At 35.7% G+C, this 26224-nt stretch overlaps 1 protein-coding gene across 1 annotated transcript in view; it reads right to left on the reverse strand.

The window, feature by feature from the left end:
- LOC131429206 (low-density lipoprotein receptor-related protein 12-like) overlaps positions 1 to 26224 on the reverse strand; it is a 272621-nt gene that overhangs the window by 37088 nt on the left and 209309 nt on the right. The window lies entirely within an intron of this gene.

Below are 26224 nucleotides of genomic sequence, written 5' to 3' on the forward strand. Positions count from 1 at the left end.
AGCACAAAGAAAACAAAAATAAAATTGGTTTTAGCAACAAGTTTATTAGCCAAAAACTCATGAGAAGTGTCAAAGCAAAACAATACATTCAAAAGCTAAAAAGGATAGTCTTGTTGAAACTGCTTGCAAACTATTTTGATGTTGTTCACATGTGTTGCGATATGTCCATATATAAATTTCTAAACCGATATGTAAGTGACGTAAACTCTTAGTGGAAAGTGTATTCATTCAGAATTTGTGCGCATTTGAAGCGATTGTGCGTAAAAATGTTTTTACGCGGAACAGTGAAGTGAGTTTTGAATGTTGCACTCTAATTGTATATGTCAAATGATGTTTTTTTGTATCTTCCAACCTTCCGGGCTACGCCGTCCGCTGTATTACTTGTATTCGGTTTTCGTTTTCCGAGTGCTCAAAGTTTTCGAATGAAGAAAACAGCGATTTAGAAGAAAAAAAATTTCAAAATGATGTTTATATTTCGTTTATGTCTTTTTCTCCAATACAACATCGTATTTATACCTATCAATATAGAAAAGACAAACGCGACTGAATTTTTTTTTTTCGGTAGTAGTGTGCCATCTAGTCATTACGGTGTTAACATTTTTCCGGTGACAATGCGCCATATAGCTACAAATTGCAGAATCCAATTCAATCATTTATGTTGGTTGAAAACAACGTTTTATTTCTCTAATTCAACTAAGAAATTCGTTGAATGGAAATGGAGGGTGCCTTAGCTAAGAAATGACAGCACGTTTAATTGGTGAATTCAACTAAAAAAATAGCCGTTTCAACAAATATTTTACTATTATTAAGGGAATGAGAATTAAAAAATCTAAATTAGCAAAAGTAACATTTTTTTAGTTGTCTCAAAAAATTACTAACTAAAATCAGAAAATCAACTAATTTTTTCGCTAAAATGCGGTCTTTCCGTGTACTAACAATAATTTCAAAAGTGAATGTTAACATCCATAGCTTAACACATGGGCTGAAAAGACCCGTTCCTAAGAAAAAGAACACGATTTTTTTTATTTAAAATTAACTTTATTCCTCAACGTAATCTCCAACAAGAGCAACGCAATCATTCTAGAGCCGCTCTAACATGTCAATACCACACACTTAAAAAACCCTGTGATTTTACATCTTATTAGATGCACATAAATGGAGCGTCGCAATTCACCCAAACTTACGTCGAAGCACATTTAATATTGTGTCTAAAACTCCATGCATGAAATTCGTTGAAATAGAAAAAAAGAGTACTGATAGCAACCGCCGCGACTTGAACCAAGAATCATTGGATCGCAAGTACGTCTGTTGATCGACTGAGCCACAGAAGCATACATATGCTTGGTTGGTAAAAGGTGCATTTAAATTCATACAGTCGCACCTGCTAGCATAATGCAAGTTACAGTCGAAACCAGTAAAATTCAAGCTATTCTAACATTAAGTCATTACAAATAAAATTTTCCGTCATTTTACAAATTAAGTCTTTATGAATTACACCGTATGAGGAATTAAGTCACCTGTAAAATTCAAATTTTTTTAGAGTGCACTTTTGCAGAACGATTTATCTTTTGCCTCGAAATAGGCCTCATTTTCTGCGGCAACCTCTTCATTTGTGCAAAATTTCGAACAGACGAGCCTTTTTTCAGGTCTGCAAAGCAACTCAAAGTTCAATTCATGTAGCGTTTTCAAGATAAAACAAAATATTTTTATTTGCCATATGCGGTCGTTTCTTCGCAATTTCAGCCTTAAAACGCTCCAATAACGCTATATAATATTCACTATGATTGGTATTTCCTTTATCAAGATAATCGATAAATAACACATGGATCAATAAGTCAATTTTTTTATTCATCAACATAATCAGGGTGATACAATGGTTCCAACGTTTTTCCAATTTTTCAATACCATGCTTATAAAAAAAATTATCTTTCGCTTCAAAATAAGCTTCAGTTTCAGCGATGACCTCCTCATTTGAGCCAAATCTTTTTCCCTGGAGCATTTTTTTAAGATCAGCAAAGAGCCAGTAGTCACGGCGAGTATGGGGGGTGGGGAAGCAGATCAAAGCCCAATTCGTTCAATTTCGCCATTGTTTTCATCGACTTGTGGCAGGGTGCATTGTCATTGTCGAAAGCAATCGCGGCACCCACTGGGAAAAAACCTTTTTCATGCTCAATTTTTCATGAAGGATAGTAAATACACTTCCATATGATATCTGGGTCATCTCAGCAATCTCACGGAGCTTCACTTTACGATCTTTCATTATAATTTTTGTCACTTCACTCACATTTTCCGGTGTAACGGCTTCCACAGGTCTACCCGAGCGTTCCGCGTCATTTGTGTCTGTACGACCACGTTTAAACTCGGCGAACCACCGACAAATCGTTGCTTTTGATGGACAAGAGTCCGGATAACATTTTTCAATCCATTGTTTCGCTTGCACGGTGTTTTTACCCATTAAAAAACAATGTTTTATCAAAACACGAAACTCGGTTTTTTCAATTCTTTAAACAAACAACAAAACGACTTTACTCCAACCTCGATAACTCAGCTGTTTCTGGTCGGATCGACTTAAAATTTTGACCCGTTTCAAGCAAAGGTTAGTACTCTAGAAAGACGTGGTTACTGGTTTACTACGAGCGCCATCTCTGCTTTAGTCTCGGGAATTATTGATCCATGTGTTGTTACACCACGCACCCTAAATATCGATGCCATAACCTTTCCAGCCGATTGTTGTGCTTTCGAACGCTTCGGACGAGGTTCACCAGTTGCTGTCCACTCAGATGACGATTGTTTAGATTCCGGAGTTAGGCGATGAATCCATATTTCTTCCATTGTCACATATCGATGCAAAATTTCCAGCTTAAACATGGCCAAACACATCACGTGACTGCAATAAAACTAGCGTTATCTGTGTATTAGGCCCGGCACTTTTCAGCCCATATGTTAGGTTCGTTTGAATGATTCTTTTCTCAGTCAGTCTACGCGCTTACTTTTGGTTTTATTTTTTTGTCGTGAATACGACTTACTTTGCTATGGGGTGCATTTTCAAAATTTACCCTCTGAGAGAGTGATAAGTTTTTGATCGTGAATATCTCTTGTTGTATCTAACGAATCAACATAATTTTTGCTACACGCCATCGGAAATATGATCACAATTCTATGATAAAATTATCAGTTGTGTGACATAATCTCAAATAATTCAAAATTAAACTTTTCTGAAATGTTTGGTATAAACGAGTGTCAAAGAGGATACTTCATAAGGCGCATTTGCTTCTCTCGTATTTTTAAAGCTCATAGCTTAGTGATCTGTGAAAGGATTTATATAATCTAACTACCAATAGAATCGAAATTTTTCAACTTAAACGTGTATAGCAAAAGCATTGATATATTTCAATAGTACACTATTGAAAAACCTGTCTCATTTGACCCATGTCCACACCAGCCAATCAGAACGCGTTCTGAGGAAGAGAACAAAATATCTGCTGCTGTACAACAAATCGTTCGAGAAAAATGTTCCGAAAAGTGGTGGATATCGTAATGAGTTCCTCAATTTGGTCCTTCTGAATGCTAGAAACGAATCCCTACAGCATATTGATAGTTTCTTTCAATAAATTATGCAAATCCGAAATGAAATAATCGACATTAAAATTCTGTATGCGACTATTTTTATAGCTGTTAGGACCGCCCATTAGTGAAAAAGCTACAAATGAAATCACGTAAAAAAAACCTCTTATCAAAAATTGGATCAGTTTGGATTCTATCGCCACTGTGTCGTTTGCAAAGCTAGTTTAGTCTCCGACAAGAGCGATTACGTCACAGCTGCCAGTCATTTGCATTGATGAAAAAACAACGATGGAGAGCATCACACAAAATCAGCCATTCTAATGGCTCAAAAGTTTTCTAAAGAACTATTAGGATTTGTTGTTCGCAAATCGAAGGTTCAGTGCAAATCTGCAACAGTTTGGTTATATTTGTGCACTTTTCGCTGTGTGAAATTCATAGTAATCGAGATCAAGTGAAGCCTTCTTTGTTTTTGCGAAAAATGCTCCAGAGTTTGATGTCGTAGAGAATGACGCAATTTGACCCTTCTGAATGCTAGAAACGAATCCCTATAGCATATTGATAGTTTCGTTCAATAAATTAGGCCTATTGTATCATTGATCAACCCAGCGAATTAATGTTCTCTTTATTGGAAGATTATAACCGGTTGTAAACGCTACACCTACACCAACCATATCAGTATCGCACCCACGTACAACAGTTCAGCCTGGAATTAGATGACGGAAGTCAGCGACATCCATCGGAGTTCGAATTCAACTCATCACTCTCCATCACAGACGCTTTCATAAAAGGTTCTTTTCAGAGCCACCATTATTTTATTATAAAGAACTATACTGGTTATTTCATAATATTTGTGTTTTAGAATGTTAAATTTTACTAATTTGTACTTTAGTTTAGTTGCATCGTTTTAAATTCTACATACAATTTCATACAATTGATCAACTAATTAATATTCGGAAGTGTTAAGGAACATGTCAGTTGTTTTCGTATTCACGATATCCAAATATGTCTCTGACATAACTCTGACCCGCCTTTTATCCATTGAAACTCTCATTTACGACCTTGTCGCTCTTTCGAATCACTTCATAAACTCGCCTTGAGGATAGATTTGACGTCCTCAAGGAGGTCAACATACGCAGCAGATTCTATGCTGACGGAAACAATCTGTGACGAATCCTTTTAAAAATGCTTTCAATGCTACATGTTTTGAAAGTATGCAATTCGTAAAATATTGGAACCATATTTATTATCAACAATTTCTAACGTTTCATGATTTTAAAATCTTATTTGAATTTGTTGAGCATTTCATTTCATTTTTATTTCGTAGTTCTATTGTATATTTTTCTTCATAATCATCCCCGCACAAAATTCGGCTAATCTATCCTAATAAATGTTTTCTTCAAAGATTACGATTTACATAAATAAAAGTAATGTGTCACTGGAAACCGATATGCCATTTTGTAAAGTTTTGAATACCTTTTCCAATGGTACCACATTTTTGGAAATCGGATGGAAATTGATTCGCGTTACACGTATTACTTTACAAAAACATAAAGGTTATAGCAGGATAAGCATGTGAAATCTGCCCCCAAAGGGAATTCATATTGTTATACCACATTCGAAAGGTCATAGACTGGAAACAATTTTCTCAAAGTTTCAACCCTTTAACTGCCTTTAATTGACGGAGCTAGGGTGGTTCTATTGATTTTTATTTTATTTGATTTTTGAAGAAAGTGCTCCTCCGAAAAATTTGAAAAAAATCAGGTATATTTAAGGTATTATGGGGATGCTTCACAATTTTTTTCAAAATTTTTGAATATGTATTTCTTCCATTAAAAAATACTAGAAAATTTTGGAACATATTTTCTCTCTCTTCCAATTTTTGCACCACCCTGGATTTTTTAGTGATAAATAAAGAATTTTTGGACATGTTGTTGTTCTAGTAGTTTATGCAACTCAAGCGCAGGGCTTAGAAATCAATTTAACGGAAAGAAGGAAATGAGTTTCAACCTTTGCATAATCCATATACGATCATACTTCGAGTACAACCTAGAGAGCTACGAAGCAAGAACTTATTGGTGTGTGGTTCATATATGAATGGTAGTAATATATGAACGTCGCGAGTATCACACATATGAAATTCGGTTACGGCAGTCAAGAACTAGAGCGGGTGTCAGTTTTTTACGTGTTGCTGATTTATGTAATGAAAGAATAATGAATGTAATGAAAGAATAATGAAAGGAAGAATGAAAATTTTATTACAGTGTAAAAAATTATCATAAAGATATGTTATCGAGGGATGTATATAGTTTTCTGGAAAAATGTATGATAAAGATTAAGTTGGAGTTTTGTGTTTGAAAACGTCAATCGAATATCTCAATTATGGTTTTCATGGTTTCTAGACTGAGAGCGCTATATATTTTTATATTTATTCTAAAATTTGAAACAACAACATTAAAAAGCTTGATTCGCTGAATCGATTTCTTTAATTTTTTCGTGTATTGTGTAGAAAACTCCGTACTTTCCAGAAAATATCTGAGAATACATAATTAACTCAGTAAGTGATTTTCACTCTCAGAGGAACGCTTCCAGGTTTTTACAGGTTTAATATGGCCAAATATCATTGAGCTTCGTAATATGCTGGTGTCAATGAGAAAGATTTGGTCGTATTTTTGTTCAAATTGCGAACGGCAAGTTCTAATAAGGTAATATCATCAATCCTTGGATTGGAACGAGAGCAACAAGTATCGAAATATAGTAGCTCTATAATAAAAGCTATTGAGGAGGATGTTCTGCCAAGTAATTTTGGATGTAAAGCTTTATCACGAGATGACCCAATTAAGACACACAGATCACAAAAAAGCTATTCAGGCCCGTAATAAGTCTAATTTTTAAGAGCTTACAAGTGCTATATCGAGTACACTCCAAATTCGACTGGATATTTGGGAATCTAGCGCCGTTGCTGTGAATGCGCTATTGGAAATAGAACTGTTGGTTGCTGTTCACACGAGGTCGCCATTATTCACTACATTTCCTTATGTTCGGTTTTTATCCAGAATTGTGAGACCGGCGGAAATATTGTCAGAAATGCTTAAATCAGAACAGCTACCAACGACTATAAATAAAAGAAGTGACGATGATAAGTCTATAGAATAAACGAAAATAATCAGAGAGAAAATGTGTGCTTTCAAATAGCAATGTATTTTTATTACATTCTTTTTACCATTACGTATTGAAAAGAAAAATACAGTCAATAATTCTAAGAAATTTTTTCGTGACATTTCTTACATGAAACTTCTTAATAATTTCATAAAGACAATTGAAGTTTCAATTCAATAATTGACCTTTTTGAGTCTTAGTTTGCGTCCATTAGTTCATCCAATAGCAAAATTTTATTAAAAATAATGTGCTGATAAAAAAACTCCAAATAAGTTATGAAATCAACAACAAAATGTATAAAAATTTCAGTTTATTTTATAATTTATAGTTAATCGTTTGGGTAAATAATATGATATTTAAAAAATAAGAGGAATATGCTTTATTAAACTCAAATTGTTGTGACTATATTAGTATTATATTAGGATAAGAATTCTATGTAAAAGTGATGCTACAGCGAAGAACAACTTATGTAAATTGCCTTAAGAAATAAACGTATTTATGGAAAAACAATTCTAAGAAATCGATTCCAACCTTCATCAATGGCCACTTCTGTTTGACACCAATACAAAAAAAAAGGCGGGTGGGTAATGTCAGAGACATAACTGGATGTCGTGAGTACGAAAACAACTGACATGTTCCTTAACACTTCCGAATATCAATTAGTTGATCAATTGTATGAATTATGCAAGCATTCCCCTTTTTCACATTTTTCGCAAACACAAAGAAGGCTTCACTTGATCTCGATTACTGTGAATTTCACTCAGCGAAAAGTGCACAAATCTAACCATACTGTTCTTGATTTGCACTAAACTGATGATAATTACCATCGATTTGCGAACAACAAATCCTAATAGTTCTTTAGAAAACTTTTAGAGCCATTAGAACGGCTGATTTTGTGTACTGCTCTCTGCCGTTGCTTTTTCACCAATGCTAATGACTGGTAGCTGTGGCGTAATCGCTCTTGTCGAAAGCGAAACTAGCTGTGCAGACGACACAAAACACATCTGCTCGCAGTGGCGATAGAATCCAAACTGATTCAATTTTTTTTTAAGTTTTTTTTTATGTGATTTCGTTTGTAGCTTTATCACTAATGGGCGGTCCTAACGGCTATAAAAATAGCCGCATACAGAATTTTAATGTCGATTATTTCATTTCGGATTTGCATTTCATTAAAGGAAACTATCAGGGTGCTGTACGGGATTCATTCCTGTTTTTCAGAAGGACCAAATTGTGGAACTCACTACGATATTAAACACTGTTCGGAACATTTTCCTCGAACGATTTGTTGTACAGCAGCAGATATTTTGTTCTCTTCCTCAGAACGCGTTCTGATTGGCTGGTGTTGACATGAGTCAAATGAGACAGGTTTTGCAATAGTGTACTATTGAAATACTTCAATGCTTTTGCTATACACGTTTAAGTTGAAAAATTTCGATTCTATTGGTAGTTAGATTATATAAATCCTTTCACAGATCACTGAGCTATAAGCTTTAAAAATACGAGCAAGGCAAGCGCACCCTATGGATTATCCCCTTTGATACTCGTTTATATCAAACATTTCAGAAAAGTTTAATTTTGAATTATTTGAGATTATGTCACACAACTGATAATTTTATCATAAAATTGTGATCATATTTCCGATGGCGTGTATCAAAAATTATGTTGTTTCGTTAGATACAACAAGAGATATTGACGGTCAAAAACTTATCACTCTCTCAGAGGATAAATTTTGAAAAGGCATCCCATAGTAAAGTAAGTCGTATTCACGACAAAAGAAAAATTCAATTCACTGTTGTTTCAACTCGCTATGTATTTAGTGACAGTGCGGTAAAATTTCATTTTCAATCGAATATTATAAGATGGAAATGAAATCTATGGTCACACATATCCCTAATAATTCATTTGACTTTTGCTGTCATTTTCAAGTGAAGCTCCTGGAATTCATCGTCAGTTGAATAATCGTACCTAGTCATTTGACGTTTTGCTTGCTCAGTTTCGAGTGCGAAGTAGTGTAGCTCCTTTATTGCCTTCGCTCTTGGTAGTAAGCAAGTTCGAACGAATAGAATTATAAATGGAGTAAAGTATTAAAAATGAAAACTGAAGGAGGAAACAATTAATTTATGTGTATTCTGTGATTGATATCTCAGCTATCTGGTTTATTATCTATTATCTTGAACCAATGCGAATGTTTACATGAACCTCATTTGAAGGCCGCTCTCACACTATTGAAAGAGATATTTTGTTACTTGAAGAGATCAACTGACGGTGGTTAAAATGAGCCTCGATTGAAAAGAAACGAGTGATGAACTGAATGCTGCCCGTTCGGGCCGTCAGCAAACATTGTGTGTGTCAGAGAGTGAAGTTTACTGCATTAGAGAGATCGTCAATGTGTTCCACATTCAGTTTCAACTTAATTGAATGAAGTTTTACTGCACTGTTTAGTGAAATGTACAGAGCTGGCAAAAAGGAAACCGCGTTGTACGAGACCCCACAGTGCAAAACGATTTGACCATTTCATGAAACACTATCGAATCATCGAATTGTATACCTTATGATCAAAAAAGAACCGGAATTTTCATTTTAAAATATCCGCGCTTGTCCAATCAGTAAACTTTTATTCTCTCAACACTTTTATACACATTCTGTCAAATTTTGACGCATATCGTACGATTAGGTTTTGTTTTGCGTATAAAAAAAAATAATCATACGATATGCGTCAAAATTTGACAGAATGTGTATAAAAGTGTTGCCAACGTTGAGAGAATAAAAGTTTACCGATTGGACATGCGCGGGAATTTTAAAATGAAAATTCCGGTTCTTATTTGATCATAAGGTACAGTCATCCGCTCTAGTTCTTGACTGCCGTAACCGGATTTCATATGTGGGATACTCGCGACGCTCATATATTATTACCATTCATATATGGACCACATACCAGTAAGTTCTTGCTTCGTAGCTTTCTAGGTTGTACTCGAAGTATGATCGTGTATGGATTATGCAAAGGTTGAAACTCATTTCCTCCTTTTCGTTAATTTGATTTCTAAGCCCTGCGCTTGAGTTGCATAAACTACTAGAACAAAGCACCATGCGTTTCCTTTGCTCAGAATTTGATGGGGACGCATGGTCGACTGTTATATATTTTTTAGAAAAAATCAAATATTTTGTTCGTCCACATTTTTAAAAAATATGAAAACATACCACTTTAACATGTCCAAAAATTCTTTATTTATCACTACAAAATCCAGGGTGGTGCAAAAATTGAAAGAGGGAAAAAATATGTTTCAAAATTTTCTAGTATTTTTAAATGGAAGAAATACATATTCAAAAATTTTGAAAAAAATATTGTAAAACTTCCCCATAATGCCTTAAACATGCATGATTTTTTTTCAAATTTTTCGGAGGAGCAGTTTCTTCAAAAATCAAATAAAATAAAAATCAATAGAACCACCCAAGTGCCGTCAATATGGCAGTTAAAGGCTTGAAACTTTGAGATAATTGTTTCCAGTCTATTACCTTTCGAATGTGGTATAACCATATGAATTCCTGTTGGGGGCAGATTTCACATGCTTATCCTGCTATAGCCTTTATTCACCAGCGCCGAAAAATGAACAAATGTGCTTCCGTACAAACGACAAATCAGAAACGCCTACCCCACAAAATCACTATAGATGTCGCCAACCAGTCCCGGTCTCCCCTATTTTACCGTACACGCAGAGAAATTGAGCATGTTTAAAATAACAAAACAGTTAGTAGTTTTTAAAATTTGATTTATATTCATTTTAAGCTAGAATATGATTGTTACAAACCAATTTCTCCCTTCAACAAAAACAATGATCTCTGTTTGATTTGAATCAAAATTTTGGTCCAACCAAACCAAAACTATATTTGTTCTCGCTGAGTTTATTGTTGAAATAAACTAACAATTTTTTACATGTCAACCAAAGTTGAGTTAATGTTATCGGCAATGTCCTCGTTGACTCAATCCAGCTATACCTTCATATCAAGAAAAAACTTGGTTCAATTTATCTATGATATTATTCGTGTAATAATACAACTAAGTTTACTGTTTAAATGAACCGCGTTAGTTTTATATCATATAAACCAGAACATGTTTTTTCTCGCGCGTATAAACCACTGCGTTTATGTCTCCCGCGTAAGAAGTTTGCCTTTACTGCGGTATGTGAATAATTCGATCGTGTAGCAACGGAATGACGATCAAATGTCTTAAAAATATTCTAAATTAAAAATAATTGTTTTCTAGAAATTATTGAACCAATATATATCGAAATAAAAGTAGTATAAAATATAACCCTTTAAATTAGTTTGAAAGAAATCATTTTATTTTTAAAAACAAACAAAAATGTATAATTTCAACAAAGAAAAGCGTTAGTTGAAATAGCTAAATTTAAGGTAATTTATTTCAACTAAAAATTTTGTGAATTCAAAGCGCAACAATGCCTAACTTTATCTAAAGTTCGTTCATTCATAACTAATTTTTCAAATTGAATTCACTGTGAAATTGTTTGTCAAGAAATTGACAGGAACGCACAAGTGAAATATTCGTTGCTTTTATCAAAATGTCGTTTGAAACAAGCTAACACACTGAGTAAAATTGATTATCATGTTTTGTAGTTTAAAGCAGCAATATTTTCTTTATCAAACCAGATTTTCTTTTGTCACTATTTTAACAAAATAAATCGTTGCGTGAAACCTAAATTTGGTTATATTTAAAAAAAATTTCTCTGCGTGTATTAGAAAAGTTTTTAAACCTACTGAAGTAAGCTTCCACGGAGAACCCTTCGATCATAAAATTGCGATATCGCAGTTTTTGATTTTTGCGATAGTTGATTTAACTAATTTATTTTTGATTCAACCAATATGGTTTTTGATTTGCATATATTCAAGTGGTTGAAAAATGTGTTGTTTTAAATGCTGTCAAATGCCGGAGAGAGTTGAAAGCAAAACAATAATTGCAATGCAAAATCAACAACTTTTTTAGTTGAAATCTGTTCGCGTCGCTTCAAAATGTCAATGAAAACAACATTGATGGTTAAAGCGTTTGGTGAAATTGTGTCCATTCGATTTGAGAAATTTATGATAACAAGTGTTTATTTAACAGCGGTGTTGTGATAAAGTTAACCTTGTTTAAGATGAAAAAGATTTTATAACAAATTAGAAAATGTTAATGAATGATCATCTCGTAATCTTTCAGATATGCGCAAAAATTTTATGCTTCAAATTCGATCATTGATTTAATTCCAGCCGACTGTTTTACTTCCAGCTGTTTGATACCGATGATGATGTTCATGCATTAGCAATAAAACGCTTTTTGACATGAATTTAATTTATAAAAGTAACAGGAGCGAAGGGTTTCAAACACACAGAACGCGCTGCGATTGAATTGCGCGTTTGAATTGTCGTCGCAAAATTCCAATTCCCAACGGTTGATGCACCCAAGCTCATATAAATTGACTAAAATTTTCGCAAATCAATAACATTGTTCGAATTGATTCAACTGTTTGCAATGTCTAAAACAAATAAAACCGATTTATTTTTCAACTAACAGAATTTTGTTTCAATAACAACACCAGTTATTTCAATTAAAATATTTGTTGAAATTGAAAGGTATGTGTCCTCACTAATTGACAGCATTTTTTTTTGCAAACAGTTAAATTAGTTGTTTCAACCATCGTTTCTGCTAATCGAAAAACAAAAATGACAGTTTAGCTAAAACAACAATCGATTAGTTGAACCAAATTTTAACCAATCGAATTCAGAAAATCAACTAATATTCTGGTTGAAATGGGATCGCGAGTGGTTCCGTGTGGTATTTATTAAATTCAAACACATTCAAGTATGGAAAGGGTCTTTCTTAAAACGTGGAAGGTGTATTCTGACTAATTAAAAAAAAACACGTTGCATTTTGAAACTATTTTGCAGTAAAATTGAAGTGCAAATGTGTGACAATTGATTTGAAATAAATGCCAATATTCGAAGTAAATTCGAAATTGTCACAAAATAAAATATATGTACACCAACCAAGACTCGGAACTTCGTTTCGATGTAGAACATGATCTTCTGTTTCAACAGACTTTGCAACCAATTCTCTGCATGCAGGAGAACGCTTTAGTATACAGGACTGTGGCTCCGCACTCCACGTAAGCTAGTTTATGTTATCAATCAAGCAAGCTAGAGCTGTGAGTTCCTCACCCCAAAGCAAAATCAAGCTATCAGTGAAACGTGTATAACCATTTGTTACAGATTTGTTATCTATACTTCTTAATCGAGTAAATACGTCAATATTGAATATTTATATTTAGACACTCATTCGTGCAAACAACTGGCAACCCTTTGGACCAAATCAGGCGGAAATCTCTTCATCCAGCTCGTCGTCTGCTGCATCGAATGGCGCGGACACAATCTGTGCACTGCAGACATACACCCAGACACATTGCTTCATTTTCTACATCAGCACCACTTGGCGTAAAATCCTTATTCGTCGAAAGCTCGTCCATCGTCCCAACAGGGCACCAATCATCATAAATCCAAACAACTGCCAGAGGATAACACACAGAAGCTGTCGGCGTCCTCACCGTGCTTATAAACGATTTTCATATTTCTGGAAATACTCGTCGGTCGCTAGTTATACGATGTATACTGCGTATTACCTTGAGCCCGGCAGCCCGAAGCCATCGCACTTCGCAACAGTACAGTGGCCTTCCTTCATCTTGGGTGCGGCCGCATAACAAACAAGCACCGTCTTCGGATACATTGAAATACATTGACCCGTGCACCCGACCGGCACATTGCCAAGACGAGGAGCTGTCCGTTTTCGGCCCCACTGGGCGGTACGGCATCCGCCTGCTGGCCAAAAGGCCGGATTTTACGCCGGGTGTTGGGGCATTTCGTGCAGAACAATCTGTTTGGTTTTTGCATTTTTTTTGTTCTTGTTGTTGCTTTTATGCCCGTCAGTCTCTCCGGAAGCGGACGAATCTCTTGCCGAGCAGCTTTGTTGTGCATTAGGATGGCCATTGTTGAAATGCTCCGACCAAAAGCGGCACCCGGTTTCTATCAGAGAAAAATGTTGCACTGCCTTCTACGAGTGTGAGTGCCACTGGAAGTAATGGCTTTCGGGAAGCTGCGACGACAGCGACGACGATAATGTCGGATTGGGAGCTGCCTGGAAGGAAGCTTTGTGGACATTCTTCGGTTTCGAAGAGAGTTTAGTTGCGTATCTGATGAAGCTTGTGAAATTTATTGCTTATTGCTAGCCACAGTTGGACTTCCATCGGAACACAATATGAACGAGAGTCAGTCTCTATTGAAATTTGGGCTTGATTTAGTGCAGTGCATGAGTATATATTTGTTGAAAGGAATACCAAAATTCTTGTCTATTGAGAGCACTATATAACACATAGTTTCCGAAGAAAAATTTATTCTTTTCCTCAATCGAAGACCTTCTCAACGACTTATAAAATTAGAAAACTATTTTCGCTTTCAAAACAGTATAAGTCACTGTCGCATTTTTATGCATCTATAACCTAGAATAACAATTCAAACAAAAACTTTGTTTGAATCAAATGAAGCTATTACTTCAGTTTCTTTCTTAGACAGGTTCGCAATAGCAGCTGTGTGAAAACGATAATAACAAGAAATGCCATGAAGAAACAATTATTAAACACAGTGAAAATACAAATCGCCAACTCAGCTTCCGTCAACGTTCACCTCATCACAAACAATTTAACTCGCTTTTGGAAAGGTGAAACAATTAACCCAACAAAGAACCAAAACAAACCGGCTTGCCGTTTGATCCTACCCAGCCTGTGTTTGACGCTGATGATGATGGACGTTCCTTAAAGACACGAGTTCGTGCCCCTTTCCAGTTTTCAGAAGACATTAGAGAAAATGTTCGGTACGGTTATGCAGAATTAATATTCCGATGACTTGTTCGCATTCTCAACAGAGAGAAATTCAATTTGCTGCTTGAAAAGCTCCGTTAATAAGACGGAATTTTGTATTACTTGTGGCTCTGCAATGTTTTGCAATAAAATTATAAGAATCTTAACGATCGATCCTAGTATGTTAAAAAAATGTGAGTAGAAAGTTTTGATAATGCTTGATAAAAAGGTTTTATTTCTAGAGAATGTGATTAGTTGGCAAATATTCTGGACACAAAACATCAAACTTTTAATCCAATACGAAATTTTCACTACCAACTTATTTTGTGGTTGAAATAAATAAAATGACGCTGTCTGACTGTCACCATAACCGCTTAAAGACAGCACAAAGAAAGCAAAAATGAAATAGATTTTATTGATAAGTTTATTAGTCAAAAACTCATGAGAAGTGTCAAAGCAACACAATTCATTAAAAAGATAAAAAGGATAGTCTAGTTGAAACTGCTTGCAAATTGTATTGATGTTTGTTACATGTGTTATGATATAAACAATTTAAATTAAATATAGCGCAAGAAGTCGCTAGCTTATTTATACACGGAACGACCGAAATTAGCTCTCCGCTTAATTTGTATTACTGTTTCTGAATTCGTTGGTTTTAACAACAAAATCTCCAAAATAACTATAAAATTAGTTAAAATTGAGAATTTACTTTGCTGAAAAAAAAAATTTTAGAGAATGTGTTTAGTTGGCGAATATCCTAGACACAAAGCAGCAATACTTCAATCCAACACGAAATTCTCATTGACAACTAATTTTGTTATTAAAATCAGAAAATTTGTTTCTATTTATCTATCACCATCATTACTGAAGGACAGCACAAAGAAAACAAAAATTAAATTGGTTTTAGTAACAAGTTTATTAGTCAAAAACTCATGAGACGTCTCAAAGCAAAACAATCCATTAAAAAGCTAAAAGGGACAGTTTTGTTGAAATTGCTTGCAAATTGGTTAGATGTTTTTCGCATGAGTTACGATATATCCATATAAAAATTTCTAAACCGATATGTAAAAATTACTTAAACTATTAGTGTTTTTATTCAGAGTTTGTGCGCATTCGAAGCGATTGTGAGTAATAATGTTTTTACGCGGAACAGTGAAGTGAGTTTCGAATGTTGCACTCTAATTGTATATGTCAAATGATATTTTTTGTATCTTCCAACCTGCCGGGCGACGCCGTCAGGTGTACTACTTGTATTCGGTTTTCGTTTTCCGAGTACTCGAAGTTTTCAGTGAGTGAGTCGATTTCGCGAAGTCGAATGAAGAAAACAGAGATTTAGAAGTAAAATTTTCAAAAAGAAGTTTATGTTTCGTTTATGTCTTTTTCTCCAATACAACATCGTATTTATACCTGCCTATATAGAAAATACAACTGAGACTGATATTTTTTTCGGTAGTAATGTGCCATCTAGTGGCTAGTAGTCATTACGGTGTTAACGTTTTTCGGTGACAGTGCGCCACATAGCTGCAAATTGCAGAAGCCAATTCAACCATTCATATTGGTTGAAAACAACGTTTTATTTCTCTAATTCAACTAAAAGATTAGTTGAATAGAAATGAAGTGTGCCGTAGCTAAGAAATGACAGCACATTTAATTGGTGAATTCAACTAAAAAACCTGTTTTAATCCACCTAGTGGTGTAATGATGCCTTTCTCATATCAATCATACTGTCATATATAATACTGTGGTATTCTTCAAAATAATTTTCTTCGATTCTTAAAAAAAAAACCGAAATCGGTTTGTTTGACCATCTACTGATAAAAACTATCAATTGGAAAAGGTTTGAGGTCGATTTAGAAATTTTTTTAAGGTTTTCCCCCATTTTAAGTGGTGGTATACAATTTTTAACCCATTTTACCCTATATTTCCGGATCCGGAAGTCGGATCCGCATGAAATTCAGGAATTACGCATGGGACCACAGGACCTTTCATTTGAAAGTTAGAAAGCATATTTTCTTTTTTTTTGCACATTTTACCCCATAACTCCCGAACTGGAAGTCAGATCCAAATAATATTGAGGAATTTTCTATAAGACCTCAAGACCTTTCATTTGAATCTAAGTTTGTAAAAATCGGTTCAGTAATCTCCGAGAAAACTTAGTGCAAAAAAACGTTACATACACACATACGCACCATCACACACATACACACACAGACATTTTGCGTACTCGACGAACTTAGTCGAATGGTATATATAATGGTAAGAGGTAATGATAAGAGCTACCAAATTCAAATTAGCAATATTAAGAATTTTATAATTGTCCTTAAAAATAACTAACTAAAATCTGTAAATCAACTAATTTTTTCGCCAAAATGCTGATTTCGATCTTTGCGTGTGTCAATCGAGAACGAAAAATGAAAGAATGTCGTAACTGATATCCAAAATGGTTTATGTTTGTCACGCATTAAAAGACAGGAAGCAATACCTTCTTGTGTGACTTTCAATCAAGCTGTCTAAATCGCTGGTCGCCTACGATAACCAGCTTACTACATGTCAAAATTGGTATAAAGCTGTTAACTACGATAAGCAATGCAAGAAGAACACTCAGGGACAAGAAAACATCTACATCAATTGGACAATTCACTGTCCATTACACCAGCCCCAAAAAAATCCCAGAACTGAGACAATGCTTGAAAATAATGAAACCATCAGCAATGAAACTAAATTATCCAGACTTTGTTACGATAGTTTAAAAAAAAAGCATTAAAAATCGAGATATTCGATGAACAAGTAGAGGTACGTCATTCCAAGTGTTACAATTTTCAGCAGTTTTTCAGTCAGAAAAAAATACAACACGAGCAATAACCTAAGTGAATTATTTTGAAAGTTTCGCAGAAAATTCTCCACTAAATTTCGAAGACATTGTTAGGTGGGTTTTCGATATTCATCATCGTTTCCAAGAAAATTTTATTTGAAACGAGAAAATAGCAAGACACCTACGTCTTTAACGTACTGTCCTCAGCCCTTCAGCTACGTCTGCTTCCGATGCCTGGCAAATATCAGCAATAAGAGCCACAACAGCGACACCCCCGATTAATCCGCTAGACAGCAATGAGTGCACCTCTCCTCCAAGGAACCGGATTCAAACGTTTTAAAACATATAGTTTTGAAAACAGAATCGGTTCCGTTAAGCTTACCAGTAAACTCATATGGGAAAAAATAATGTATGAAAGGAATATGAACACAAGGATTCACTTAAAATATTATGCAAACAAATGATTTGCAAAAAGTGACTTATCAGCACAAACTGCTTCAGACAAAAATATTGTTGACAAAACCGTTAGCTTAAAAAGCTCTTAGTATCGCTATTGTATTTACTACACGAACCATTTTGTTGCAGATAAACTGCACATTATAACAAAGATTATTGTCAAATGACAACAGAGGAACCCAAAGTTTTGTTATTACATTCCGTTTGTAGAGACCTTTCCATTTCACCAGACCTCGCAGCCAATTCTCAGCGTAGAGAACCATTGTATAGCGGTCCTATCGACACTAACAATCCTTTCAGGTTGGAGCTCAAACAAAAAACAGCGTATGAAATTTAAAGTCTGTCCTAGTGATAAACCACTCACAGCACGATAATGAACGACATCATTTGGATTCGTGTGTCAGCAGCCTGACACTAACGGATACGTAACATCAAAAACAATTTATTTAACCGAGCAAATATAATCTGTCTCGGGTCAAACCAGAAAGAGGTACTCTCATTTCCTGCCGAAGCGAACTGACACCGGAACAGAGGAGAGTCGGTTCCTATGCTATACTTTTACGTAACGAAAGTTAATATCCAGTCGGTAGATCCTGGTGATCCCCAGCAAACCCCAAATAGTGAAACAAGCTTCTAGCTTAGCTTAGCATTCAGCCTCCGGATGGAAATATTCTACACAGATGGATTACACCATTTCCTAGTCGGCTGCTGAGTGCTTTTGTTTTCATCACGGATGGTACAGTACAATAGCCATGGATCGGTCGCGAAACACCACCGTAATGATGTAACAACGCCAGCAGGAGTAATTCGTAGTGGCACAGCAAAAAAAAAATGCGACAGCTCAGTCAATGCAAACATGATGTCAATCTGTAAAACATAAATTATCGAATAAATTATGATGATGGAAACGAACTGAATTGAAAATGATGTGGCAAAAATTAAACTTCCCAATGCTTCCCTAGAGCCTAGTGGCAAATAGGAAGTATAGAAACATTCACGTTTTTTTTTTCTAGTGTGTAGAGCAATGCTCTTCATTAGGCTAGTGAAGCCGCCAATCTTTCAAGCCGTTTTTCCAGCGGAGTTTAGGTTTCACTGTGGAGAATCTGTGACAAGGTAAGAAACATTTGATGGAAAGCTACAACCAACTTTCATATCTTTACTGCAACCTAAATACTTTCATAAAGACTAGACGCTATTGTTTTGTTGTGGAGGGTATCGTTAAGCGCATTTCATGGTAGCATTTATTGTCGGTTTCCAAAGTTTCATCTTCCTGCTGCAAAATGGTTACTAATTTCGGAGTCGATGTTAGTTATGGGAAAGATAAAGGATAAAGTTTTCAGCGTTTTGTGTAAATAGAACTTGAACAATTTTCCCATCAAGATTCTTCCGATTTAATCTAGTAGCACTCTTTCAACCGGGCCTTTCAAACAAGAACGTTAAATCAAACTAATTCAATACTAGGATATCAGTTTCCTCATTTCAGAAAGTATGTCAGGAAATATTTTAATTTCTATTTAATTAATTTCGCAAATCCTCCTGTGAGAGACAGGTACGAAAATTGGACAAAAAAGTAGGCCATCGAATTGATGTGAATCGAATTGAAATAAGAATTAGATATATAAATTTTTGTCAATTGATCAGTGGGGTGATTAAATTAACTAAAAGAAAATCAACTCAGAAACTGTATTCCTGGACTAGTAGTTTGAGTATGTATCAACATACTTCCGTCAGCAAAATAATAGTATCAAATTAGTTCTACAAATGTTCCATACATTGTCCTTTCGAGAAATGAGACACACAAAAACTGGAGCCGGAAATAGATTGCAGGACAATTTTAATTAATTTATTACCAAAATAACTACTTCAATTGAGTTTGAGCAACTGAGGATTAGAGATACTGTGTAATATGGTTATTCCGAACTAGTTGGCCATGATAAATCTATGAACAGAAATTTTCATGATCTCGACAACAATTCCAACAATCTGGTGCAAGTTAGTAATATGCAAATATTTTTATCCACATCATGCCAAGACGCCTATGATATTGGCCCTTCTTTCTCATCCACTTGTGTACCGAATAGCCTGTAAAAAACGGGAAACGAAGCTTAACGAGTTTTGGTTCGAATAAATACATTCTACTCATTTTAACAAACTAATGATTTTCTTGAGAAGTGCTTTGACTTACAAAAAAATTATTTTCGGCTGTAGTTTTTGTGTGTCTCATTACTCGAAAAAAAAGTATGGAACACTTGTAGAACTAATTTGATATGTTACTACAGGGTCCGGCACTCGAAGTGTAACCTATTAAAAAGGCCATAAATTCAGTTTGGAAAATTACTTTTACTTAATTCAAAGTACAAAATGTGTAAAAATAATACAAAATTCAGAATCAATTCACTTTTGCTCGATATGACCACCTTTTGCCTTGACTATGGCCTTGAGACGGTCAAAAAACGAATCGCATGCTGCCGAATGTGACTTGCAGGTATTTAGGCCCACTCGCGGACAATAACTTTTTTCAGCGCCTCGAGACTTGTGTATCTTTTAGTTCGGACTTTGCTCTCCAAAATGGCCCAAAGAGAATAATCCATTGGATTCGCATCTGGTGAATTCGAGAGCCATTGTGTGGACGTGATGAAGTTCGGAACGTTGTTTTTCAGCCATTCTTGATTCACTCGAGCGTTGTGAGACGGTGCCGAGTCCTGCTGAAACGTCCATGGTCTGCCACCGAAATGTTTGTCTGCCCACGGCTTCAAAGCAACCTCCAGAATACTTTCCCGATAATATGTCGCATTTACCTTGACGCCAGGCTCGATGAAAACGATTGGAGAGCGCCCATCTGCGGTTACAGCGGCCCAAACCATTATCTGTTGCGGGTGCTGCCTCCTGGTGGCCAATCGATGACTCAAATTCTCGTATGAACGGTCGGTCAAGTAAACCCTATCGTTTTGAGAGTTTACGAATTGCTCAATTGGAAAAATTTTCTCGTCAGATAATACAATGTTCGGCAATTGACCGCTTTCGGCCAAACGAAGCAACTCCTTCGCTCTCTCAAGTCAAGATTTTTTTTTCGCGTTCACTTTTGGCAAAATGCTTTCTTGCGCTTGTAAACAATACAACTCCGAACTGTCATTTAGCAAATTTCTAGAGAGCTGATGTCCGTGCGTCAGCTGCGCGAGCGGTCTGAAGTTGGTTACACTTCAAGTGCCGGACCCTGTATTATTTTGCTGAAGGAAGTATATTGATACGTTAAGGCGTTTAAGAGTTATGCAATGTTTTTGAGTTTTTTTAAGGTATTTTTAAAACTAATTTAAATAAGTTGAAAAAATAACACCCTTCCAATTTTCTCTTGAATTTTTACTCATAGTATGACCTTTCAGGAACTGCATAGGATACATTTTTATCGATCTGGAACCTAATTAATATTGATATTTGAAGCTTGACTAGTTTTTGATGAAAAAACAATCATAACTTTTTACTGGTAGCTCATATGAAAAAGCTTGGTTGAACAAAATTGTGCGTAATGATTAGTTCAACAACTCTTTTGAGGACAACTTAGCCGTAGAACGTTTCACAAAATAGTTAGAACAAAAAAAGTGATTTTTCAGGAGCCACTCTACTTTTACTCGAAAAAATTGATGCAACTCGATCAAATGAAAAGCTAGAGAGGTACTTTTTTCAACAAAGTTGCTCAGAATAAAATTTCCTTCAACTTTATAGTGCAACAAAATCATTTTTGAGTTCAATTAAGAAAGTTAGATTTCAGATTTCAATCTAAATGAGGACCACCCTAGTAACTTATTTCATCAAAAGCAGCTCCATTTGATTACAAATACTTTTGTGAAGACATCAGCTACAAAAAACTAATATTGATTAGTGAAAATATTTTTGTCACGCTAATTTCCCGTTTCGGACCATAGTGCACTGCACTCAATTACTGAAAACACTCCGTATTTCTATGTGTCGGTTTTGCACGGTGCGTTTAGTGCGATGATTCGTGCAATTCATGCGGTTGAAATTTAGTGCCCATTTTTTGCACGAATTTCACCTTAAGAAGCGGGTAGGGTCCAACACTTTTTTTTCCTTGTATATTCTTATAGTACAACATTTCAAGAGTATTCTGTGAAATTTGCAAGCTCTTCGAAACATAACTCAGCATGTTATAGGCCTATATCTTCGCTTATCTCATTCTGCAAAGAAGTAAGAGTGCGGCTTCAATTGACTTGACATAACATTCTTGAAATGTTTTATAATAACAAAACACAAAAAAAATAAAGACTGTCTTAGAAAGTATGGACGCACTTTGATTTTGCTGTAAATAATTCACAAGTGTTAGATATTCAAATTTTATTGGATATACTGAAAATATTAGACTACAACAACAGAATATTATTCTCAACATTTGCTACTTAGATATTGTAGACTATCTGGCGCACATTCTTGCGAACGTTCCTCATTAAATTCCGTACAGACTTCTTGGTGACAAATTTTGACACTTTTTTCCGATCTTTCTCGAATTGTTGAATGGTTTCGGCTGTCGAGACATGTTTCCTAAGATGTGCCTTCGTTAATGCCCAAAATTCCTCAATTGGTCGAAGTTGTGGGCAATTTGGTGGTCTTTTGAGTCCGAAAGTGACATTTTTGGTAGTATACCATTCTACCGTTGATTTCGAGTAGTGGCAAGAAGCAAGATCTGGCCAGAAGACAAAAATATCCTTCTGGCTTCGATTCATGGGTAGAAGTCGTTTTTGTAAACATTCCTTAATGTATATTTCGCTGTTCATTGCAGCAGTGGTGATGAAGGCTTTCGAAATCTTACCGCAGCTACAAATTGCTTGCCAGATCATAGCTTTCTTGCCAAATTTTTCGACTTCAATCGATGTCTCGGACTGGTTTAACACTTGCCCTTCTCGCACCGTATACTATTGTGGTCCCGGCAAGGATTTGTAATCGAGTTCCACGTAGGTTTCGTCGTCCATGATTATGCAGTTCAAATTTCCAGCAAGAATCGTATTGTACAGCTTTCGAACCCTCAGCCTGATCGATGCTTCTTGTTTCGGACTACGTTTTGGTTGTTTCTGCTTCTTATAGGTTCGAAGATTCAAACGTTCTTTAGCACGAAGAACATTTGACTTCGAAGTGCCCCCACTTCTTTGGCCACATCCCGAACTGAAACCTCCTTCTTTTGCTCGACCGCCTTCAGTATACGTTTATCCAACTGAGGGTTAGCAGGACCTTTTTTCGACCCGTTTTCGGTTTATCATCAAAGGTGTTATCCTTACCGAACTTCCTGATTACATTTCGCACGGCTTTTTCACTTACTCCTTCCATTTTTGCTGTCTTTCTCAGTGACATTTCGCGTTCTGTGCACCATTTGTACACAATTTTTCGACGTTGTTCTGCTGAAAGCTCAAAGTGAAATCTAATAAACAACTGCACAAGTGGTTAGCGAAGAGTGTAAACAACAGGACGCAGCCATAAAAATTGACAGATTCTGAACCATTGCAAAATGGCAGCGGTTTTTGGTTGCGTCCATACTTTCTGGGACAGGCTTTATGATATTTTAAAAATTTTCGTCACCACGGGCTTCTTAAAATAATGAATTGTTTCTTTCGATTTTATAGACAAAAAAAATTAAACGCGTTTTTCTCGAAAGCAGGTTTCGAAAGTCCAGGTGTCCATCGTCATTCAAAAACTACAGTCCCAATTTTTTTCAAATTTTGCACACACTTTCTACTTGTATAATACGAGACCCCAAGGTTTCCCTTTTCGTTGTTTGTTACTTTGGGGAGGTCCTACAGGCACAAATGGAAATTTTTTTGTTGAAAATCGCAGTTTTGACTCTAAACAACCACCAAAAATTAAAATACATTAAAATAAAACTAAACCGAAACTTTGAGATCTAGAAAAGCATCTGCTTTATCTATGCTGCTTTAATTTGTAGACTTCTGATTAGTCTGCGCTGAAATACAGTGGACACCGCAAATCATGATTTACAAGAAGCGTTCGCAAAAATACCTCTTCATCGACTTATTTCTCAATATTATTCCATGAAAAAAATTACAACATGTTTTTTGAATGATGCGGAATGTACCCGTCGCGGTTTTGATCAATTATTCAAAAACTAGACAGATTTTTGAAAAACTAAAAGACGTTTAAGTTTTCACAATTAAATTTATCACACTAAGTATTCTTAGCATTTTCAAATTTCGTTCTTCCGAACCCATATTGGTTTTTGAAATATATAAACGGTTACTGTTCTGTCCCACGGGAATGTTTTAGAACCTAGAAAATGTTTGAAGCAAAAATTCACAAAGAATGTGAAAATGCAACTAAAAATTATAAAACTTTTGCCAAAATGACCGATATTTGAAAAAAAAGTTCAGGTGAATTTCATGAACTTTCCACCATTTCCCGTATTGCTTGCGCGCTGCATTTTCGTATTAGGATTGTGTGAGAAATACACGGTGGGTTCGGTGGCGTTATATAGAGAGTTAAAATCACGTATAAAATAATGACACGATTTTTTCCAAAAATGGGTTTTATGTAGAAATAACAACAAATAGAATACAACAAAATGGGGTTATAAGAAATGGTTCATTTTTTAAGGTAACTAATATTTTTATTGCTAGTAATATCCAACTCTGTTTAACTCAGTGCTTTGATGTCGCTGAATCAATAATGCTTTGTTGTGCAATATCATATAACAGATATTATTGTAGATTGTAGCAAACTGGTTCCGCCAACAACCGTGACACCGAACCAAGGGAGGGGAGCGTGATTAGCGAACCATTACTCCCTTTCATTCCCTGGATAGCGAATGCTTCTCCTCCAACCATTTTTTTCGTATTCTTAAACGGTCATAAAGCGCATATGAGTCGAAATAAAAAATCTTCATGAATAAAAAATATTAAGACATTGTAAACGATTTCGTTTCGGCAGGGTCCCTCAGATAAAAAATAATGTTACTGAAGATTACTTATGCACCTAATTATCGGTGGGCCTTTTACCGGTGTTTTTTTAGGTTATTGTATTGAATTCCTTTACGTTTACTGTCATGTTATTTCGGTAACACATGCCTAAGACCTTCTAAATAATTATATAGCACAATAATTCACAAGACTAGTGATGATGCCATATATTGTGAGACCATTTACATTTCCACTTTAAATGACGACTTTTCACTGCATAGAGTAGCACAGACGATTCGTGTAGAACGGAAAACCACTTCTAAATTTATAGGTTATATTATTAGATGTTCATACAAACTTACTTTGGCTATACTGGTTTCGGATTCAGGTTCCGGAAATAGTGGTCTGAAATTCCAAATCGAAACTCACATAAACTTCTCAGAGATAAATTAACGTTTGAGCATAGATAATAGTACGAGGAAGCCAAATCAGGTGAACGAGAGTGATGCCCAAATTATTGAAACCTAAACCGTTTATTTTTACCATGGTAGTGATGCTCATGTGCTTCATATAAGGCCATTCAACAGCGATTTCGGTCTTCAATCCCAGAAAACCGACATTGTGATCTTCCCGTCCCACGATCTTTCCAAACCCTTCGAGGCACTCGTGCCGCTTCGAAACACTCGTGCTTACTTCAATCTTTTGTCGGATAATCATTTTTTTTCTCTTGCGTAGAATAATGGATTCAGCCAAACATGTACTCGAAGTGCGCTTGCGTTCGTCTTTCTAGCCCTAAATAAGTATGGGCGGGATCCAGCAGCAGGATATCTTTCTCATCTGCAGAATCGTTGTACAGATTTCGGCATTAGGTTCCGTAAGTATCGGTCTAAAATTCCAAATTAGGAACAGATAATAGTCCGAGGAGGCCAAATCAGATGCACAAAGTGGATGGGCAAGTAATTGGAACCCTACACGTTGATTTTAAATATGGTAGCGAAGCTCATGTGCTTCATGTAAGGCCCTTTCAAAACGATTTCGGTCTTCAATCGCTCCATTAATGTACGCTAATACTTGCATTAAGGTAGTCCTCCAAAAGTATACTGTGACAATCCCAGAAAACCGGCATCATGACCTTTCCGACTCATTGAGTCTCCCTTCCAGGCACACGTGCCGCTTTGAAGCACGATTTCAGTCCATTGTTGGGTAATCATTTTGTTCTCTGACGTATTATAATGGATCTAGCCAAACATGTACTCGAAGTGCGCTTGCGCTCGTTTTTCAGTCCCAAATAAGTATGTGTGCGATCCAGCGGCAGGATATCTTTCTCTCCTGCACAATTTTGCCCAACAGCTAGCGCACTAAATTAAACCTCGGCCCCAGATTAAACCTCTATTTTCTTTAGTTTTGACACTGTTCGCTTTGTATCA

The sequence above is a fragment of the Malaya genurostris genome, chromosome 2 (genome assembly GCF_030247185.1).
Source record: "Malaya genurostris strain Urasoe2022 chromosome 2, Malgen_1.1, whole genome shotgun sequence".
Lineage (NCBI taxonomy): Eukaryota > Metazoa > Arthropoda > Insecta > Diptera > Culicidae > Malaya > Malaya genurostris.